This window comes from Crocodylus porosus, unplaced genomic scaffold (assembly GCF_001723895.1).
Source record: "Crocodylus porosus isolate Cpor-Errol unplaced genomic scaffold, CroPor_comp1, whole genome shotgun sequence".
Taxonomy (NCBI): Eukaryota; Metazoa; Chordata; order Crocodylia; family Crocodylidae; genus Crocodylus; species Crocodylus porosus.
Genome location: NW_017728943.1, coordinates 53,480,600 through 53,503,716, shown reverse-complemented (window position 1 = coordinate 53,503,716; position 23,117 = coordinate 53,480,600). Strand labels below are relative to the sequence as shown.

The 23,117-nt window shown below is 43.4% G+C and overlaps 1 protein-coding gene and 1 long non-coding RNA gene across 2 annotated transcripts in view; both read left to right on the top strand.

Annotated features, from left to right (window-relative positions):
* Window positions 1–7,414, top strand: part of LOC109319648 — a 12,666-nt gene extending 5,252 nt beyond the window's left edge. Inside the window, exon 3 of the long non-coding RNA XR_002103575.1 lies at window positions 7,405–7,414. This is a non-coding gene — a long non-coding RNA (uncharacterized LOC109319648). The remainder of the gene's footprint in view (window positions 1–7,404) is intronic.
* The window catches only part of PRKCE (protein kinase C epsilon), a 521,754-nt gene that overhangs the window by 263,557 nt on the left and 235,080 nt on the right, over window positions 1–23,117 (top strand). The gene's annotated exons all lie outside the window — the stretch shown is intronic.

Below are 23,117 nucleotides of genomic sequence, written 5' to 3'. Positions count from 1 at the left end.
GTTCAAGCACCAACACTGAACACCTTCAAGAGTAAATTGGATGCTTATCTTGCTGGGATCCTATGACCCCAGCTGACTTCCTGCCCCTTGGGCAGGGGGCTGGACTCTATGATCTCCCGAGGTCCTTTCCAGCCCTAATGTCTATGAAATCTATGAAATCTATGTCCGACAGCCAAGTCCCTGACAGTTGAGGCTCCACGTCTCTTGCAGAAATGGGTTATAGGGCAGCCAGGTCAAACCCAAACTCCACCCACAGCGCGTCATGGCTATCTAGGCTTTCCCTTTGGGTTTAAACAACACTCGGGCTCCATATACCTCACCCAGCAACCCTTCCAAAAGTGGGAAACGTAAAAAAAAAAAAAAAAGGAAAATACCATCATCAGAGATACTAAGGGAGACCCTCTTCCCCCTTCACCACATGCTCCCACAGCCTGCAACAGGCCCAGGCCCAGGCCCCTGTGGCCCCTAGCAAGCCCTAAACTGGGTTCGGGTTAGACTGCAGGCTATGGCGTCCTCCTCTCCACTCTTTGCCCAGCCTGTGGGTTCACTGGACTGTCGGTGGTCCTTCTCGGTATGTCTTCCCCACGTCTCCTATAGGGGTGGCTCTATACTGTTGGAGACCATCTTCCACTGCCCTTCATGCTGCTTGTGCCCTTCATCCCCCCACCTTGGGCACCTCCTTGAGCCCTCTATGATCCCACCTGATCTGGCGTTTTGGCGTCTGACCCTTCCAGCTCTTTGGTGGTAACCGTGGGCTTCAAGCTCCTCCGGCTCTTCCCGGTCCCCTGATCCTGGTTCCTGGTCTGGATGAGGTGCCTCTGATCCCTCACTCCCTGCGTTGCCGCCGGCAGCATCTCCCCCATGGCGGGCTTCACTGTGTCCTCCTACGCTGCGAGAGGCAGTTTTCCACACTTTTCCCCCTTGTGGTGGCTCCGGGTGAGACTTCCCAGCTGGTGCTCCTGTGGGCCTCTCCCCCACTTCCATGCCAGCAGCTCTTCTTATTTCCCCTGGCTGGTTCCTGTCGTCCGCCTTATCAGCTGGCTGCAGCTGTATAAAGGCATGGCAAACAAGCCGCTGAGGTTCTGCCACCATTTCCAGCTTTGCCATGGCTCCTGCTACAGGTAAGAAGTTTGTTCTTTCTTTCTTTCTTTCACCTTTTCCCTTCCCCAGCCAGTTCCTGCTCCCATGGCTCCCCCCTGGCTCCTCAGGGTCTTCCCCTCTGTTTTTCCCCATGACAACTACATTATTCTGTTACCTGGGTACACTGGCTAACTCCAGCCTTCCTTTCCTGTCCATAAAATGGGATAACTAAGGGCACAAAGAGAAGTCATAATTTTTGCCTGATCTGGCCCCAGAAAGCAGTCTGCAGAAGTGCACAGCTGCAGACCACTTTAAAAGGGCCCAATCCCATGAAAATCTGAACCCTAATTGCATGAGGGCTCAAATGAACATGCTGCAGAAGAGAGCACATCCTGTAACTTGTGTCTGCGGAGCGCCCTCAAAATGGGAGTGGGGAAAAGGAGTGAAGGGAATTCGATCTGGGGGTTTTTTTTAGCTGGCATTGAAGGGTGGGGCGGGTAGATTGGAGCCCCCCTGAGGTAGGCGGGGCTCCAATCCACCTGTCCCACTCTCCAGTGCCATCTGGGGAGCCCCAAGAACAAGTTTCCTCTGATTCCTTCCTGCATCCTCTTCTGAAAACAGCATCTGGGCTGGGATAGCAAGTGGCACTGCTGGCAGCAAGCAGCTGGAATCCCCAGCTCTTGGACCCAACAGCAAACACCTGTGGGGTCCGGGAGGGGTACAACTTATAGTGCTTCCTGGAAAGCGCTATGAGTTGCAACAAGGAGCTGGTCTTCTGTCTGCGCTCTAAGTTCCTACTTCATTGAGTGCTGAGCATCTTAATTATATGTAAACACTTCACAAGTATTAGAGTATCTTTAGTTTCATTGGGAGCTTATGATTGTAGTAGTGCCTGTCACTGCAGATACTTTCATACTGCCAGGGAATCCTTACTTTTTATGTTTCTTGACATTTTTGTAGTTAAAATTTTAACTGTTGATCCATCCATTTGCATTTTTATTCAGTCGTATAATATTGAAATTGTATAAATTCTGCACAAAAAAATACATTTCTATTTTGTCTCTTTCTAAGGGACAGCAGGAACAGGACTTTATTTCTTTTGTGTAGGGATAGTACTTGCTTTTTTTTATTTATTTGTGGTGCCATTGTGGAAAGGCTGCCTTGAAGCAGTGAGTCTTATGTTTTACCCCCCAAAAATTGAGGTTCGGGGTCATCTTGATTTATTCTGGTAGTAAGTACCAGACCTGTGAGCCAGTGGCTGAGAAATCAGTCTCCTGCATTTATAAATTACATTTTTTGAGGGTTTACAATCCTACTGTCCCAATGGAATGCAGCTGGTATGACTGCCGTCATGATTATGCAGCAAGCAGTAGGTAACTGGACCAGTTTTACCAAAGGCCTTGGAGGATGACAAAAAACATGCATCTGTCCTGGTGTTCCTCAGGCCAGCACTACAGAAAGTGGGGCACTGGGCTGACAGGCTCAGTTTTATTGAGCAGATGAACTGCTGTGGCCTAATCAGTTGTAACTTGCTTTTTAAGGCTGGCAATTTCATACCTAAGATACAGAGAATGTCAGCAATCAGGACTAGGGTTTAGAGAACTATGAATCATCATGGTTAAGTCTAAATCTAACAAGTGTTTATGCTTCTTACCTGCTTTGAATGGAGAAAGATGTGTTTTCCAGCCATGGATATTTGAGAACCTTTATGAATCCTGAGCCAGCAAACAACATTAAAATCTCAGGGCCACTCCTCTTTGTGAAAGGTGATGCTAATGCTAGTGAATGTTTTATAGTGTTTCCTTATTTGCATTAGCATCACCTGGTATGTTCCCGGTATTGAGGGTAAATCTGGTACTCTTTTTCCACTTGTTGATCTTAGCTTTCATTATATCAGTGGAAGATATAGTGCTTCTTAGATTTTACTCGCATCTTACTCTTATTTGAAGGTGTTGCGTGGCTTAGTGTCATCTGTATATAGCAGGCCTTTGTTATTGCTTCCACACAGCCTCTCCTTAGAAACTTCAGCCAAGGCAGTGATTCGCAAACAGGTCACTGTGAAATCTTTTTAGGGGTGCTGTGGGATGCTATGCAGTATTAGCACGGTTAGATGTGCAAAAACTTAAGTGTGAATCATAAGATATGGATTTTAAATAGGAATCCACTGTGTTAAAAATATTCTCACTGGTTCTGGTTTTTCTGTTTTCCTTTGCAACAGAAGAATTTTTTCCCATAGTCAAGAAACAAGTGGAAATTAAAGCAGGAATTTTCCAAGGGGTGCCTTGAGTCTAACAAGGAGTACCTTGAATCTAAAAAGTTTGAGTACCATGATTGAGAGGAACACATGACTCCAGACTTACAACTTGGGAGGAATGACTGATCCCATATCTGCCTGATCCTGTTCACCACTCTTGTGTCTGACAGTGTAGTGTAGAGAAGCAGCTTAGCCACAAACAGCAGAGAGCCTTGCTTTTGCTCATTTACCCTTCTGGAAGGACAAGGTGGATTCCGTTGTATACTACTGAGCAGTAATGGATATGTGAAATAGCAAAAGGGTCTGTCTGTACCATCTGTTTTGGAACAGGTTCAGGATATTGGTAGCAGGTAAGTAGATTTGGAGGTGACCCTTGGCAAGCTTCTCAGCTTGCTGGGAAATGGAAACGTAATTGTATTTGGAGAGTTGTGCTGAGTGCCAGTTTCCTAATATAATGAATAGGGGGTGTGTGTGTGGGTGAGTGTGTGTAATACTATAATAGATACATACACACACAAAAATATCTGTATCAGTTTACCTGTCACATACACCTGTACACACACAAATATTTGTATCAGTTTACCTGTCACATACACCTGCACACACACGTGTGTGTGTGTGTGTGTGTGTGTGTGTGTGTGTGTATGAGATCATTTCCAGCAATGTTAACAGTATTTTGTTGCTTCCAAACAGAAAAGAAAGCGTGACCTCTGCCTCAGTCTGAGCAAAGTCAAGCATAGTGGACAGTGCAGTAATGGGTAGAAATGTATGTTTGAGTATGGTAACTCTTTAATATGTAAACAATGCCTAACTTATTCTCCAGGCTTTGTCATCAGTCAAGAAATTCCATGTAGTTGTTGCAGCAGGAGTTGGTCTTGAGAATGAGGAATGGCTTAGTAGATCAGCTCGGCCTTTTAGGGGGATGTAGAGTTCTCTGCACATAGAAGGTGATGAGTATTTTAAGTATGGGCTCAAATGCTTAAGCTTCTATCCTTAAGGAAGGAAGACATGCAAATGTAGTTGGCTTGTTTTTTTCTGATGTTCCTAGGATTTCCTGTTTTGTGAATGGGATAGAATAAAGAAGGAAAGTATTGTTTCATGGAGTTAGACCTAACAGTCCATTGGTGACTAATTCAAAATATAGGCTATCTATCTATCTATCTATAGCTGCAGTACTGTGTCCAGTTCTGGGCACCACACTTCAAGAGGGACGTGGAGAACCTGGAGAGGGTCCAGAGGAGGCCACTCGTATGGTTGAGGGCCTCCATGGCCAGCCCTATGAGGAGAGGTTGAGGGACCTGAATCTCTTCAGTCTCCACAAGAGAAGACTGAGGGGGGAACTTGTGGCTGCCTACATACAACCTTATCAGGGGCCACCAGCAGGGACTCGGGGAAAGTCTGTTCACCAGGGCCCCCCTTGGAGTCACCAGGAACAATGGCCACAAGCTGAGGGAGGATAGGTTTAGGTTAGATATTAGGAAGAACTAGTTCACTGTAAGGGTGGCCAGAGCCTGAAATAGGCTTCCCAGAGAGGTGGTGCTCTCACCTTCCCTGGAGGTCGTCAAGAGGAGACTGGACAGGCACCTGGCTGGGGTCTTATGACCCCTGCCACCCCCAGTGCTCCTTCCTGCCCATGGCAGGGGGTCGGACTCGATGATCTGTCCAGGTCCGTTCCGACTCATTGATTCTATGATTCTATCTTGTCTGTGTGTGGGCTGAATGGGATCAACTTCCATTCTACATTGTGCTAAGATATGTTATAAGAGGTCTTTCAGCCTGCTTGCAGCTTGGCTGTGGATCCAGGCCTGTTCATCAAAGTACTCTTTCACTATAACATAGATGTCGACCTTTTTTACTGGAAGGAAGGACATTTTCAGGTAAGCACGTATTTTGCCTATTTCACTGCCTCTAACTTAGTCTGCGCTGATTATTCCCCCCAGGCAGTGTTCAGACTTCAGAATATAAAGTTATGGTGAAGAAGAAGTACCTTGTGCTGCCCTTCCATGACTGGTTTGGTTTTGCTGAGGATGTCATATCCAGCCTTTGTTGTGCCAGAAGAATAGACTTTTTTGTTTAGGATTGTTATGGAAAGGAATATTGAGATCACCCCCAAAAACACTCTCAGACATGATAGCTACCCTGTTCCTGCAGCATCAGTTTAGTTAATAAATGATATTCCAAGATCTGTGTTGATGTTATCAGTGATGCTGGTGTGACAGCTAAGAGATTTTTGGCATGATAAGGGATTATATAAATTGAAGTGGTTGCTGATGGTGTTAAACTAGAACACTTGTATTCTTCGGTAGAACTGGATACATTGGAAAAATATCAAATGGCATATGACAACCCTGAGAGTAGGAGTAGAATCATTGCAGACAAATGCTGACAATGGTAATGCAGCCCATGGAAAGGAAAAGCTGCCAAAAAATGTTGGACAGAACTTCTTCAAGGTTTTAGTAAGAAAATGATATCCGTCGCTTATTATGTGTATGCTTTACATACTAATTGCATAGCACAAATGGCTGGGTCATCTCAGCTACTCACTCATTTTCCAAAGTATGTTGTAGTAATATTTGCACCATGAGTATGTTCTGAGATGAAAAAATGGCTGAGCTCAGAGAACAATAGGAGAAAGAAGTCATGTATACAAGAGCCTTTAAGATTACATTTACCATTGCTTTAAAAGAACACCAGATATTTTTTCCTTCTCTGAACTAATTCATACCCCTTATATGAGATGATAACTGCTGACATAGGGTCAGTTCTTTTTGGGATTGAGATTCCATCACCTTCATTACTTGTATCCAGCTACTCCCTGGTAATCCAGGGAAATTGGCAGGTGCCTGTCAGGTACAGCAGTGGTCTCCAAACTTTTTTGATCATGCACCCCTATCAATAAAAAATTTTTGAGCACGCAACCCCAATATATGTATATTTATATTCATGCACCCCTACTGGTAAAATTTTTTGAGCATGCATCCCCAATATATGTATATTTATATAAATAGAAATAGAAGTTCAAATATTTTCTTCCTGCACCCCAATGGATCGTCTTTCACATCCCATTTTGGAGACCACTGACGTAGAGAATAAGATGCTGTAATATGGATGCAGAAATCTTGCAGCTCTTCGGGACTCTGCCATTGTACATGGAAAGACAAGAGGACTGAGGTATCCTGTTCTGACCTTGAGTCTGACCTGTAAGATTCCCACCCTTGTTCTTATTAATTATTTGGCAGAAATGCCCATGGAATACATTGAAAGATAAACTTTGTCACACTAAAAGTCTCTTTTTAAAAGAAAAAAGAAAATCCTAGAATACCAGATTACTGTAGTAAGTGCTGAATACAAAGTACTGTAGTGCTGCTATTGTGAGCTGAGGTGTTTTGGCCCATTACTGCATAATATTATAATAACTATAAAACAGTTTACAGTGTAACAGCTTAGTAGACAGAGCCCAGAACAAACAGAGCAGTCTCTAGAAAGTTTCCCAAAATAGATGGGACTTTCAAAATGTATTGAATAAGGAGAGGGGAGAGCATTTGGTTCCCATTGCTGGGATGCTATATCAGACACAGAAAGCAATATAAAAAAAAGGCTTATCATTGGAAGTTAGCAGAGAAACACAGAGATCAGTGAATCTTGGGTGCAAGATAGGGAGAGACACATGCATGGATGTTAGGAGAAGCACGTAACTTTTGTGTAGAACACAGCACTTCTTTCTAAACTCTCCCCATTTTGATATGCTGCCATCTGTATTTTTGGCTAGTGGCTTGGGATAGACATGTGGAATGTGGTGTGGCAGGCGGTGTGGGAAATCCGAAAGGAGACATGGAAAATAGAAGGAACTAACTCGGCTGGACAAGCTGTCCTACTTCACTTATACAAAACACAGAGGATCTTTCTTACAGTTGGGCGAGCTAGTTTAAGCAGCCTGTGGTAGCTATTCACATTGCAGTCCACATGTGTTGGAAGATAACCCACAAAATGTAGATGATGAGCCATTTCCTAGGCACAAATAGGCTTTCTGCAACCTGCAGCTTGCCTTACTCTTTACTCTTCCTCTTGAGCAAGCACATTTGTTGTGCATAGAAAATCCAGCTCTTTGCAGATGCTGGATTTCCCTGGCATAATAAAATGTTTCTGAGAAGTGGTAGTGTACAGACATTTTTTTCTGAATCCAAGCCATGGATTATGCCCTTTCTTAGGGCACAGATTGCCTTAAAGAGCTGGTGTTTAGATGATTATCTTCAGGAGTCATTTTTTGTTGGCCATTGCAATTAATTGGCATCAGCTGTACAGTACATTGTGTCTTAACTTCCTCACCAAGTTTGCAGAAGTATTGGCAGCAGAGAGGCTGCAGTCGGGGCTTTCAGGACTTCTGAAATGGCAGCATTAGGAACAACAGCATGAATCAATTGAGGCAGTTCTCCCACATGCTGCTATTAAACCTTCTGGTTCCTGTGCACTGTGCAATGATGTCAGGAAGAGGCTGCTTTTGTGGGGCTGACTATCATGTCAAGTCCCCAGGGGGCTTTAAAACGCTGCTGTTGTCTTTTGTTTGTAAAAGAGGAATTTGAAATCTGTGCTTTGACATATGTTTGATCAAACCCCACCAGATGTCCGGCTGTGGTTATGTATTGTAACGGATCTCTCCTTGGTTGTGATAAACAGTGGTAGGATACTCAGGGTCTGAGACACTAAAAACAAGTGATGAAGAATTTGAAACGTTCTTCCTAGGCCCCGTGAATGCCAGGGCCTGTGAAGGTATTTCTAGCTGTTTTAATAAGCCTATTCAAGCCTTGTGGAAGGGTGCAAGACCAGCTTTGTCCCTGGAAGTACTGCAGGCACCTATGAACCTTCTCTTTCAAGTCCCCTCTGACCTCTGTCAGTTCCTCTTTCCAGCGCAGGAGGGAATATGGAGCCCTGTGCTGGCTGGCTGCTGAGTACAGAAGTGATAGCAGTGCCTACCCATGACAAGGGGTATATTAAAGTACTTTGTGGTGATACTTCAGTAGGAAAGATCCTATGTAAATGGCAAGTCATTTTGACATTTAAACAGCTCTGCTTACAGTTGTGGTCTCAGCATGCTAATAAATGATGCTCATGGTCTGATAACTAGGCCTTAATGCCTAATTCACATTGCAACCCTTCCTGGTCTAACTCTTTGGAATAAGTATTAAGATGCTTCAGGAAGTATCTTTGTAGGATTCTGTGACACCTCTTCAGTATTTTGAAATTACTTGGTTTTCAGTCTTCTGGCTTGCAGGTATAATTGAGTTAGTGAGGTTAGGATCTCTCACTTCTTTGTCTAAGTGCTCTGGAGGATTAAAATAGGTGATTTGGCATCTTACCCTGAATCGGAAGCAGCTCTGTAATAGCAGTGCTACTCCTTCTTGGATTGCTGTTGCTTAGCAGCCAGTTTTGTGGCCATGTGATTTCATGGTGTTTGGGCTTCGGGTGATTTTTTTGTTTTCTTCAGTTATGAAGGATATATGGATCACCCAATGCTGTTGTGCTTTCCTCAAATTTTATTTTATTTTAATTTATTTCATTATAATTCTACACATGCTCCCACTTTATGCTTTAGTTATTTGAAATGAAATATAATTTGCTTTTAAGGTCTTCCATCTGAGACCTTGAGGGCTGTACAAGAGTCAGCAAATAAAGTCTTGCACTGCCCGTGCAAGTATAGTATGTTGTCCCTGGTATTATAACTAGGGAAATGGAGACATCATTTAACTGAAGTGTATGTCATAAGCCTATGGCAGAGGCAGGGAAAGAACCTAGGTAGGCCATCAAATTCTCTAGCCACTAGGCTTACTTATCCAACAAATGTAGGCAAAGGCTTACATGGAAGTGTGGTATGTTTAATTCTGTGCTGTGTTGCTGATTCTAACCACCTTTACTATATTTTGCCTGTTTGTTATGTTCCACAAAGATGTTTTCTCAACTGTTCCTCTGTGTATCTTAATCGTTCCTAATCTTGTACTTTCCTGCAAGTCGCCCTGTACATTTAAGGCTGCTTCCCAATTAATGGACTCTAAGCTCCATGACTTCACTCCATGAAGCACTACTTAATTCCCAAAACTTAATCCCCCCAAGCCTCTCACCCCCAGATGAACACCTGCCCCTCAATTCTGCCCACCTTGCTTCCCCACCCCTAGTTACTTCCTTGACTTCCAGCACTGGTGAACACTGGTAAAATTGGCACTGAGAAATTTGCAGAAAGTGGGGTGTGGCAGGCTTGGTGGGGGTGGGAAGGTTTATCCATCTTGGGGAGGGGCCAGGGAGATAAAAATAGCTCAGTGCTGAGGGCAGGAGAAGTTAGGAAAAAGCACAGTCTTAGGGCTGGGGGCCAGCAGCTAAACTTTCCCAACCCCAAGGCTGCACTGGGAACTGTACAGAAGTTCAGTTAGATCGATTTCACTGGACCCAGTCTAAAGTTAGACTACCTCTGAGGTAGGGCTAACTTAGATTGGGTTGGCTAATTTTAGACTGATCTAACCTTCCTGAATTTCTGTACAGTTCACACTTAAATCAACCTTACTAAGTGTAGGGTCCATATCTGGGTGAACTAAGTTAGATTGGGTGGCCATTTTTAACTCACGGACTTCCCTCTGACCTCCCCAAAAGTCATACCAAGTATATTCTCATTCAAGTTTTAAATGAAACACATAGAGCCTTCTCTCCTTTCCATTAAGAGGATGTCTTTTTTGCAGCAAGTAGTAGTAGGCCATTGTACTCTTCGTGAAGTATCTAGAGAAATAATACAGACATCACATGGTGTTTTTATTCTAAGAGGCCCATGTGCCTTTGCATGTTTGTTTACTGAGCAGGACCAATTTTCCCTTCTACAAAAGCTTTTCAAGCAAACAATTTCATTAATTAAAAAAATATAACTACAGGCAGTCCTCGACTTACAACATTTTGAGTTACAACGTTTTACACTTACAGTGTTTCTAAATTGACAGCCTGTTTCAACTTTATGATGTCAGTTTTGACTTTACAATGCTTGAACTGATGCAGTGCCATGCCAGTGAACAAGTTCGCTGCGTCGCTCATCTCCCTGGAGAACATCTGTCCAAACTACCTTGGACACTTTTTTTAAGAAAGCAGACAGGACTCCAGAAAAACCTGCAGCCAAGACTCCTGAGAAGCCTCTAGCCTAAAACCTTTCAAAAAGTCCAGCAAATCACCTCAAAGAACCCCTTCCAAATCAATATGATTGCTATTTACAGTATAAATACATTAATGTAGCTATATTACTCATCTGTAATTGATTGAGTACAAAATTCTGGGGTATTTTTGGTGAAAATAGGGTATCGGGCCTTGGTTCAGGAATCAGTTCCCCATTTATAACATTGTTTCTTTTGAGAAAATTGGTTCCGAGTTGCAACGTTTCAACTTAACACGTGTATTTCAGGAACCAATTGTGTTATAAGTTCAAGGACTGCCTGTACTTGCAAAACATTGGACTATGCCAGTTTCAAAAGATGTGAGCTAATTTCTGCTTTCATTTTAAAATATTGTGGAATTTTGACATGCAACTATGTAAAACTAAGCAGTTAGACTTATTTTTGCTTTCTCGTATCTGAGAATGAAATGCAGTAGGGTTTTGGTACTCTCAAATAGGCTTAAACTCTGCTGCTTCAAGTTTTCATTCACTTGGCTTGCACTTCAGGAATGTCACTTTATTTTTTCTTTCTTTCCAATTTTTAGCTTTGTTGTCTTCCTCCACAGTAACCAAGTGCAAAATATTCACTTTGTAGAAACAGCCCATAAGACATTAAGTTGGTTGCATAAGTGCATGTTTAAAAACCTCAAAGTTAAAAAAAAAATCTGTGAATAAGAAACCTGATAAATGTAAATAGCAAAGCTGAACTAGCAGTGAAAATGTTGTTCATCTCTCTGTAATATCCAGTCAAGAAAAAGCTATATATAAATAACCCAAAGAATTACTTTTTAGTGATCTTCGAAATGTGTGAATTAAAACTTGTAGTCTCATTGCTAATGTTCACATTGCAATAAGCTGTTTGAATGCTTGACCATAGGCACCAACTTTTATTTTTGCTGGGGTGGGGCAAAAATGATGCCTCTCTCCCTCCAGGGGCATGGCTGGAGCAGAGCTGAGTGGAGCCCATGGAGGGGTGGGGGCTATGGCCTTGGGGCTCCCTGCCCTGCTGCCTTCCCCCCAGGAGCACTGCACCTCCATAGCAAGACACCCCTGCCTGCCTAGTAACAGTGGGGGGCACTACTCCATGCTGCTGCCCCTAGTATTGCTAGATGTGGAGGGGGTGCTTTGCCATGGTGATGTGGGGCTCCTATGGGGAGGGCAGCAGCGTGGGGCACCCCAAGCCTCCAGTGGGCAATCTGCATCAGCTCCATGCACAAATCTGGGGGGCACATGCCCCCCTATGCTCCCTCCCTTGGATTGCATGCAGCAGCAGGGAGCTGCCCCTGCCTGGATTAACTGCCTGTGGCTCTGTCCCACTCCTTGCCCTGCCCTGGGCTCCATGCACTGCCCTGGCTGGGCAATGCCTCCAGGCCCAGCACTTGCCCCACTCCCTCCCTCGCTGTGGGTACCTCAGTCTGTCCCCCTTTCCTCATAGACCTACCTGTAAGCACCTGGGGGAGCTGCTCTCCACCACTGCCTGGGGTTGTATTTCTGGCCTCGTGCAGCTGTTGCATGTACATACATGCACGTGGTGCCCCCTGCATCCTGCTCCCTTCAGCTCCTTGCAGGCTGGAACTCTGCCAGCCTGCAAGGGGAAACCCACTGTTTCCTGCATTTTCCACAGTGAATGGAAAACCCAGATTCCTGCATGATACTAGGAATCTAGGACAAATGCTGCCTGGGAGTCATGCAGCCTGGGACCATGACTTGATGTTCCCATTTCAGGACTTTCCCACCCAATTAGGAAGGAGTGGTTACCCTACCCTCTTTCCATGGGACCTTCAGTGCCTATGTGCTTGATCACCCTTACAGTGAGAAAATTTTTACTTATATCCAGCCTAAATTTCCCTTGCTGTGATTTAATAATTCCTATTATGCTTTTTAAGCACTGATTAGGGCTTATTAAAAATGCCATTGTTTCCCTCGTAGGTCACATGAAAGAAGACCCTAGGAAAAAACTAAGAAAAATTATGACCATCTAACTTTATCCAAGCGCTGTCACATTGTGATTTGCTAATTTGAAGATCTTGTAATTCAAACACAGATGATGCTGATTTCACCCTTTGCAGTAAAGATTTATAGTAGTAGTGATTCCTAAATATTTTACAGTACAAGATCTTTCTTAGCAATATCATCAGTAACAAAATCTTAATTGCAGTTGTCAAGATGTTACCAAAATTACATTTTATGATATTTCCTTTGCATTGTTATTGCTTGATTACTAACTATTATAGAATTTGGTACATTCTGTAGATTGGAGCCTTCCAGTTAACAATGAGAATTGCACACTGATCAAAAGTCCCTTGATTATGGCCCTTTTTCACAGAAGCTTTTATCAAGGGTTTTTAAAGCACTTGACAAAAAGGTCAAGTCCTCCAAAAAACTTAAAATATCATGACCTATTTTAATACATCCTGAGAAGTAGGAGAATTAATAGACTTTACAATAGCGACTAAGCCATTTTGGATTTCAGTGTCCACAACAATGAACTGAGGACCCAATTCCATATTGCCATTGGAAGCCAGTTTGTTCATGATGTACAAAGTGGAGAATGAAGTGCCATGTGCATAACCAGGAGATGCTCAATTGAATTTGAAGAACTATGGGCCATAGTGCTGACAAATGGGCCACAAATACAGTCTGACAATCATGTTTGAGTGGCCTCCTTGTATGTCCTCTTCATTTTATATACAGGACATGCCTGTTGAAGCTGGTTGCAGAGGAGCGAAAAATTCTTCCACAAAACTTTACCTTTTTTGCAAATGATCAAGTTTTAATATTAATGGATTTCACTGTCCTAAAGCAATATGTCTGACACTTCTGGGCATGTATGCACTTATTCATTCTTTTGTTTTGCTTTGTTTTTAATCTAGGCTTTTTTCAATTTTGTAAGAAAGTACATAGGTGAAAAATAGGCCTTTGTTTCCAGATAAGAATGTTAATCTATACGAATAAAAAGGTATAAAATTGATTACATAGTAAACAGATGTTGCAACATTCCCGGTTACCTTTCCTTCAATGTCAAAAACAGAATAACTTGCTATAATTACCATACTGCACTATATGACTGAGTGAATTCTAATTTTTCATTAGGTTTACCCAGGGGACCATACCTGACTTAAGCTAGTGAGAGTGGTGACCTCCATTTCTGTTCTGCAGATGGATTTAGGTTCTGGTTTTTTATGGTAGGATTGTACATGAGCTATAGAAAGGGACTTGTGTATCATATTTGCATCCTTGCTTTATCTCTCTTCTTTTGCTAGCAACTGTGTTAACACAGGTGTACAAATATCTGTTGGAGACGTTTTATTGGTATATGCTTGAGTAGCCATGCAGGAGTGAAGATGTAGAAAGTATCTTGTTCTCTTACTGTGATTATATAGATAAAATGATGACTTGCTCATATATGCCTTTGTATTTGGTTTAGTCATTGCTGCTTCCTAGCTGTCTGAGCCATACCTATTTCATGATTGTATCAGAGTACTGTATTTTCTTGCATATAACCCACACCTATCCTCCCTGAAACTAGATGGGACACATTGTCGTGTGCATTGTATGTGAGCAAATAAGATGCCCATGAGTCCATAAGTTTGGCAGGGGAGGTCGGTGGGAGGAAATGGAGCAGTAGCATCATTAACTACCATGGCTCTGAGAGTCATGGCAATTAACACTACCACTGCTCCCTCCCCCATCCCAACTGCCAAATTTCCAGACCCATGGGGAGACACCCCTCCCAATCACATGTTGGATTAGGATGATGCACATGGTTGCTGTGCAGCTAGACTTGGTATACCAGGCCCAACCCAGTACATGGCATGGGACCTGGCATGCCAAGTTTGACCCCATGCCCTGGTTTCAGAGCTACATACTGGATCAACTGCATATGCAGTTTTTGGGGCTGTGTGCCAAGCCTGAGACTGTGTGCACTAGCTCTGGATCCATATGCTGGGTCCAACCCAGACTCAGCACATGGTCCTAGGCTTGGCATATGACCCCGGAGGCAGTGCACAGGGTTGGACCCAGCATGTGAATCTGGACTTAGCACAAGATCCCGAACTTGGTATATGGTCTGGGGCTTGGCATGCAGCCCCAGAACCAGCACATGGGGTTGTACCCAGCACACGGCTCCAGAGCCAGTGGGTGGCTCTAGTCCCAGTGTGCAATCTTAGACTTATCACACTGGGTTTGATCCAGCACATGGCTTTGAAGCCACCATTTGGATTTGGATTCTGTTAGCCCTGGACCTTGAAATCCGGGTTGGTCTGTGGGCCCCACAAGTAAGAGGGCTGGTTGCAGGCTCGGCTTCCTAGCTGTCACCATTCACGTACTTCAACCAAAGATTTTTTTTCCTAAAGGCTACCCTTCAACATTAAGGTGCTTTCTGTATATGAGGGCATGCTATATGTGAAACAATATGGTATTTGGGTTCTGTGCCTGGAATGCCTTTTCTAGCAGTATGCTTGGAGAGGAGGAGAGTATTGGAGGAATTGGACAAATTCTTGAAGAAAAGGGTCATCAGTAGCTATTGAGCACTGGAGTTAGGGATACAGCCTGTGAATCAGAACTTCCTAAACTAGTGCTTCCCAAACTTTTCCTCATAATGATCCCATTTCATCATCTTGATCCCATTTCCTCAGATGGCTCCTCACTTCGAACCCACAGCTCTCTACCCTGTGACCCCATCCACTGATGTTGCAACCCCAAATAGGGTCACAACCCACAGTTTGGGAACTGCTGTCCTAGACCTTAAATGCTGGAAGCTGCAAGGTGACAGAGGAATGGTGGAAAAAATGCTGGCCATACACAGTTCAGTAACGCTTTTGCATCCACTCTCTGCCACTGTGTGACACAGGCCTATTTGATGTGTTGAAAGATCATGGGCTTACGCCCATCCCAAAATACTATGAGCCTCCCTTAATAAGGGAGGCCACTGGGAACACATTAACTAATTCTGGGAGACAAAGAGAAAACAGGAAAGGGAACGAGGTCATAGGTTAATAACAAGGGATTTGGAAGGGGACACTGATCAGAGGACACCAGCCAGTGCACACTGCCCCCTGAATGAGGAGGGAGCCTGTGGACACTGACCAGTGAAACTGCTCAGAGACATGAGCAGAGCGGTAATAGGAAAATAGCTTGGTCTTGTAGATGGGCCAGAGCCAGGAGGAGGTTGGTTAGGGAATCCTGGAGCTTGGTGGTGCCATGGATGGGGAGTGCATACAAAAAAAAAAAGTGCAGGGGAAATTTCAGCCAGGACCTGAGCAGGAGGTTCTGGAGGAGGTTGAAAGGTGGTGCAACCTAGTGTACTCAAGGTAGGCATGCAGCATAGTCACTTTTTGTTGGCAAAAGGGCATGGTTCAGGGGTGTCCATAAAATGTGCAAAATACACACGCTTGGGGGTGGTTCCATGAAGGTCCCAGCAGTGGGACCTTCCCAGTGACTCATGGGATCAGGGTGGAATAGACTTGTCTATGGGGGACCCTCACTCCTGTTCTCACCTAGGGTGTCCCTTTACTTTTTGTCAGGCTGCGACATGAGGAGAAGGTAATGGATTGTTCAGGGCATGAGTGTGTAGAGCTGGTGGTGATGGGCTGTTTGGAGGCAGATTGGCTTGGTATCTCCCAGCCTACTAAGATGGTAGAGCCTTTTGGCCTGCCAAAGCAGCAGCCTCACAGCTAGCTCCTGAGGACTGGAGGAGACTTGAGGGCAGGAACTGCCTTCATGCAGGATCTGGTCGATATACGCAAGGGTAGTGGGCAGCAAGGTAGCCTTTGCCTCCTGGAGTAGGTGGCAGTGAGCATGCAGCATGGGCAGTTATATGTACCAGGCCAGTGCACAGGGATCTGCCCACCCCCGCTTGGCATAATCTAGGATGTCTCTGATATGACCAATGTTGACAGGACCATCCTTCAGTGCATCCAGGGCACCTTCATCTCTGTTACCCCCAGCAGTGGATTTTTCAGCAGGAGGTTGGTGAGGAGGTTGGTGTCCTCGGTGACTCTTTCTGGGAACCTGGAGTCAGAGAGCAGTCTCCAGGTCCCATGGAGGTCCTCATAGAAATCCAGCAGCTTCTCCAGGTTCTGCTTGGGGAGACATTGCAGGTAGAAGAGCTGCTGGTCATATCAGAACCCTTGGAGATGGTAGAAAAAGTCATGACCACTCATTGACTGGCTACCAGCACTAGATAGGAGCTTCTGCAGAGCCTGAAGGTAGAAGATGTGGACCTGACTGTGGAGGCAGACCAGGTCTTGCCTGCTGTCCCTCAAGTGGAGGCTTAGGACACCTGCAGAGACCCAGTGCCATCCCAGCCAGAAAAACCCTAGCACCCATCTCTGGAGACTGGTCAGGAGCTCCAGAGGCATGACCAGGGTGTTAAAATAGTACCAGAGCATGGATGGGACCGGCTGGTCAATGAAGGGAGAGACACTGTAGCAGGCTCATGCATGCCTACAGCTGCTCAAACACCCTGACCTCTAGCTGGTGCCAGTTCTCCAGTGAGGAAGAGTGACTGGGGACAAATAGACCTCCAGGTAAAGCAGCAAGCCCATCGGTTGTTTGGAGCACAGGTGGGAGCAAGCCCACTTAACACCCATTAGCCACCACTATGCCAGAGCTATTGATCCAGTTTACCCAGGCAAAGGAGGCCACCAAGTAGACGGATTTTCAGGCCTCTACCTGTGCCAGGTCACCTGGGTTGTGAACAGTGAGGAGCATGTTATCAGTGCATGCTGTCAGGATCACTTTCATGGCTGGCTCCTTGAGCACCAACCCTGATGCCCATTTGTGCAGGAAGGAGAGGAACAGTGTAGAGCTGGCTTGACAGTAGGCAACCTTGACACATTCCCTGTCCAAATAGGATGAACTCTATCAGCATCCATTTAAGTTTGACCATGGACTCTGCAAAGGCATACAGCACCTGGAGAAACCACACTGAAGCTAAAAATACTGGTCAAGGGACAGAAGTGCGAATGACAGGCGATCCCTGTGAGTAAGCTTAAGATGGCCCTGAACCATGTCCATGTTGTCAAAGATGGAACACCCCAGAACTGTATATGTCTGGTCAGGGTGAATCACATCTGCCTGTACAGACCTCTGGTGCAGCAAGAATTTCTCTATGACTTTATAGTCTATACAGAGGAGTGAAACTGGCCACCAGTACCTCAGGTCATGGGGGTCCCCCTTCTTGGGCAGCAGCATAAGGATTGCCCTCCTGCATAACAGGGCATAACAGGATTGCCCTCCTGCCCTCTCTATTGCCTTGGGATGGCCCAAACTGCAGTGAGGTCTAGGCTGAGGACATTCCAGAAAGCACGATAGAACCCCAAGGTCAGTGCACTGATGCCCAGAACTTTATTGGTAGACATCAGGTGGACAGCATCTGAGAATATGGCTAGGGTGAAGGGACTCTTCAGCTGGTCCTGGTTGCTTGTGCTGACTTGTGGCAGTCCCTCCCACAGAACTGGCAGGCTTCAGCATTGGTCAGATGTGATGAGAACAGGATTGTGTAGAAAGCCCTTACCCTTTCTTACAGCATACCAGGACCAGTGAGGGGGGTGCTGTCCTCTTCAGGGGGGTACCACCCTCTTCCCGGAGATAAGTGATGTACTTCTTGGCACCCTTCCTCTTCTCTAGGATATAAAAGAAGCAGGAGCTGAGGCCCATCTGCCAGATGAGCCAGACATCCGAGTAGATGAATGTGCTGTGGGCATGGCAGTAATTCAGAGCTTGGAGCTTTTGCTATCTCTCCTGACCCTCTGCAGAGGGACAGCTTGTCTGGATCAGTGGCCAGACATCTCCAGCACCTCCCTCTCAAACTATTCTCTAGCTGCCTTCGGCTGTCAGATGTGCCCCTGGGTACAGCAGGGACAGTACTGCCTGGTGTACACCTTCCCCATGTCCTACCATCTTCAGCCCAAGGGAAATGCCTGCTGCTCATCATGCCAGACAAGCCAGAACTCCAAGAAGGTGGCCATGAAGCCTACATCCTCCAGCAGGCTGTTGTTGAAGTGACAGTAGGCTGGTCCCAGATACTTGGGCTGCAGTGTGACATGAACATACGCTAGTAGTTGCTGAAAGGGGCTGGCCAGAGGCATGGACTTGGGTGGTGTTTAAGACGGAGATGTAGATTTAGTCCAGCTGGGAGTGGCATGTCCACTGCTCTTCCACCCTGCTTGGTGTATTAAACTTTTTAGAAAGAAGCATCAATAAATCTCAGCCTGCATTAAACTTTCCACACCTCCTGAAGGCATGTTACCTTGCGTGCCTTAGTTACCTAATAGAGAAACACAAAACTCTTGGTTCAGAGGTGATATCTTTTATTAGACCAACTAAAAAGTAAGGTTTTTTCTTTGCAAGCTTTTGGGCACACGCACCCTTCTTCAGGCTGAGGAGAAATCAAAGATTGGAAAAGTCCTCTTAGGTAGAAAATAAACTTCATTTTGCACAGGGGAGATACAAGGGGAGACACTTCCAGCTTCTGTCTCAGAGTCCTTTTACAAGAGTGTTGCTGTGTAAAGTGCAGATTAGGCTGCTTTGGTCCTTGAAGGTGCCTGATGTCAGAGGCAGACAGGGAGGTACAAAAATCTTTCTTTCTTATTTAGCAGTGAAGTTTATTTTTCTATAAAGAGCTAAAATACAATATCTTCCATGTTTCAGGGATTTATTTTGTAGTCGTGTTGGTCTAAGACAAAGAGAAACACAAAACTTTTGGTTTGGAGATGATATCTTTTGATTAGCTCAACTAAACAGTAGCAATTTTTTTTTCTTTGCAAGCGTTCGGGCACATGCATCCTTCTTCAGGTGTCTAATAGCAGTCATGAAATTGACAGAACTGAGGTAATTCAGGGAGAGCTTTAGAAACCTTGAAATTAGCAGCTCTTTGTCAGTTTCACCAATGACCCAGCTAAAGGGAATACAGCTAGGTTTAAAAGTAAACAGTGAGTCTGAAAAATTCTATTTTCTTAAGACGCTTATGGATTTAACCAAAATGCAGATAACTGATGGCTGTTGTAATACAAGCGATATGTAACAGTTTGGGGCTAGTGTTATGCAACTGAATGAATGATTCATTTTTCTGTAAGTAGAGTACAGTGCAACTGATAAATGGACACCATGCACGTTTCAAAGTAAATAATATTAGCCTACTATATTTTCAAAATAGGCTTCTTACAAATTATTAAACTGAACATGGTGATTAAAGTAAATATTAACATATTTTTCTTAGAGATATCAAGAGGTAAAATATAATTGAATCTCTTTTAATCCTTATTGTATAGTAATTCAAGTTTTTAGATTATAAAAATGAAACAACTCTACCTTCTGTGGTTAGAAATCTAGGGGAAAATATATACCTATCTCCCACCTCAGTGATTTATTTAGTGAAGGTGAAATAGGCGAAATGACTATTTTTTTTCATCAGCATTATTATCAGGAAATCATTTGCTGAACAGTACAGCCCAGCATGGTACAAGCTTTACTTAGAGCAGTGGGGTTTTTGAATAAGACATTGATTCTTCTGCCACCATGTGGTAATCTTGTTTAGAATCAACTGCTGTTTTTATGAGATTTATTGGTGCTTCTTTCTAAAATACTCTTTTTTAAAGACATTCTACAACCATGGTGAATATTTGTGTTGTGTTTTGTTAACTTTTGTCATACCAAAACAGTTTTAACAAAACAGAACGGTATAAAAAGAAAAGTTTGGGGTTTTTTAAGCTGAAAAACAGAAAGTAGGAGGAAGATGTTACATTATGAGTAAAACTGTGCTGTTTACCTCTTGTATTTTAGTAAATTGCTCATTTGTTTTAGGGCTTGATCTTGTTCACATCAAAGCAAGTAATAAAACTCCCACTGACTACACTGAGATCAGAATTTATTCCATAGTGTTTAAAGCCAAAGAAAAAGTTGATCTTTTAAAACCGTAAATGATGTCTTTGCATGCTTAGAAAACAATTAAGTTGATTAAACACATTGGCCTTTTTTCTTTCACTACAAGCTATTGGAAAGTTAAGCTTTTTTTTAATAGCCTATTTTTCTCCCTGATACTGCAAGTTTTGTTTCTGCTTGAAATGTTCAGGTGCCTCTTCTCTTCCTCCCTTAGCCTCTGCATACCATCTGGCTTGCTGACTTCAGGAGGAGTTGCAGAACTGGAACCCTTAATGGGCAATCCAGCATTTCTTGCATCTTCGAGCTGCCTCCGTTTAGATGTGTATAGAGTTGAGGATTGGACCCTAAACTTAAAACTAGGAAGGAATGTTTACAGATTTATGGAAGAACAGAATTTGCACACTGTAGGTAAAAATACTTTTGTAGAAATGTCTCCAACACATACATTTGTAGTATGTGGAGAGAGTGGCTATTTTCCTACAACTGCTTTAGAATTCTTATTGAAATAGGAAGTGTCATGAAAGTGCCATTAAACCTTGTGAAAATTATGACTTAAGCTAAGCTGCTCTAAAAAGTGAGTCTTCAAGGAAAGCTTGATAATATGGCAAATATATAGACTTTGTGTGGAATTGTGTCTCAGCAAAATAATTTTTGCTCCAGACAAACTCTTTGTTTTTTTGCTTTTTTATAATTCACAAATTAAAAATATTTTAGTGGCAGAGAAAAAGCTGTTTGAACGATGGCAGAGTATATGCCTCTGCAGGCAGACATAAAGAGTATATCTTCATAGCTTGATTCTTTTTCTCTTTTTCTTTTCTGGCACCAGACAGTGCTAGCTCTAAACTTCAGTTGTCTCTACTGTACTGTCAAATTGACTAGAATATATACAGTAATAATAATCAGGACTTTTATAGCGCCTTTCATACAGTGAGATATCGAGGGACTTCACAAGCATTCTTAATTAATGAACCTCACAACTTCCCTGTGATGTAGTTATAGTCATGTTGTAGATGAGTCAAAGTGAATGTTTTACACGTTTGCCCCATCTGTCATAGAGTGAGAATAGAATTAGAATAATTATTCTTATTCCCGTGTGTGCACTAGACTTCATGTCCATGTTAACTTCTGCAGTATGGCATTTTTCAGGTCACCTTATGAGGACTCTTTCCTTTCTCTGGTGGCCTTTCCTGCATTGCTTAAGTACACATCTCTTGCAGTTATGAACATTGTATTTATACATTTTACAAAAGTATTGCTTAAAAATTGGTATTTGAATCACAGAGAAATAAATTTCCCCAAATAACATTTCTGTGAAATGAAAGTGTGCTCTGGGAGCAAATTCCACACTGCTGAGTCTTTCCTGGGCAGATAAGAAAAGGCTCTGCAGCCAACAAGATTCAACAAAGTTTTGTAATTGCCAAGAAAACCTTGTTTTGAAAAGTGGAGAGGGTAATTGTGTTATATTTTAAAACCAGGTTATTTGAACTGTTTATAGAGTTTGCAGAGGACTTTAGATCAGATCTGATAAGCACAGTAAGAGCACCTGGAAGAAAAGACATGTGTTTATGTGTGGTTCCGGAGTGGTGCTTTATTAAGTGGGTTCCTTGTTTCTTCCTTTTAGAGTTGGCAGTGTAGAAGAAACCCCCGCTACTCACGTGACCCCATAAAGGGAACACAAAGCCTGAGACATGGAAATGGCACAGAAGCCACTTTCTCTGTACATACCAATTGAATGTGATTTATTAATTGCTGGCCGGTAGCTTCTAAAGCTAAGTATCACATTGGTGTGCTTCCAAAATGTTAATAACAGCAACTGTATATGACAGGAGTACTCTGAAATTTGGCAGCAGTGCTTTTCTTCATAATTGGCCTGGAAACAGTAGTGACAACTGTAACAGTTGGGATTGACGCAGCGATTGTTCCAGAAATGTCTCAGTTAGGAACTATCATTTACTCTTAAATTAATAACACCTGAGACTAGAATGCCTTGGTTAGCTCCAGCTCACAGCAGGCTTGTGAAAGGAGGTAGTGTTTTCTGTGGAGCTTATGTGAAAAGGTCATGGGTTCCAGGTCACCACCGTGAGGTGGGAGGAACTTTTGGGCTCAAGTCTCTAGTGGTGGGTTGGCTCACAGTTTACCTTAAATCTATAGTTTCCGAGAGCGTTCCATATCTCATATGGTAGCAGAAAGTTCCGTGTGGATGGGAAGCTAAGATTAGTGTTCGCTAATTAGAAAATGTTCTAACAAATTAGGTGTTTGAAAGCAATTATCTATAATTTCCAGTGTTTGATTTTTACCTAGTTCTGAATTTCTTTTCAGTTACCCACCTAGGTTATTTTTTAAATTAGTAGTTATTTATGAATCTTTTACAAACCTTAGTTCTTAGAGTATTTTTTTGGTTTTGATTTTGCAAAGAATTATATGAGAATTTGCATGTTATCCTTTTCCTTTTCTAAAACTAAAATTTCTAAATTTCTAAAGCCGTCTTCCTAGTTCTTCCTGTTACTACAGTATTTCTAAAATTATTACCCAAATTAATTAACAATAACTGGTCTTAAAACAATATGGGTGTGTCTGTATGTCGCAGTATAGTGTCTTTGCTACAGTACCATAGTTTCATAGTTTCTAGGGTTGGAAGGGACCTGAACAGATCATCTAGTCCGACCCCCTGCCATGGCAGGAAAGAGTACTGGGGTCAAATGACCCCAGCAAGGTGTTCAT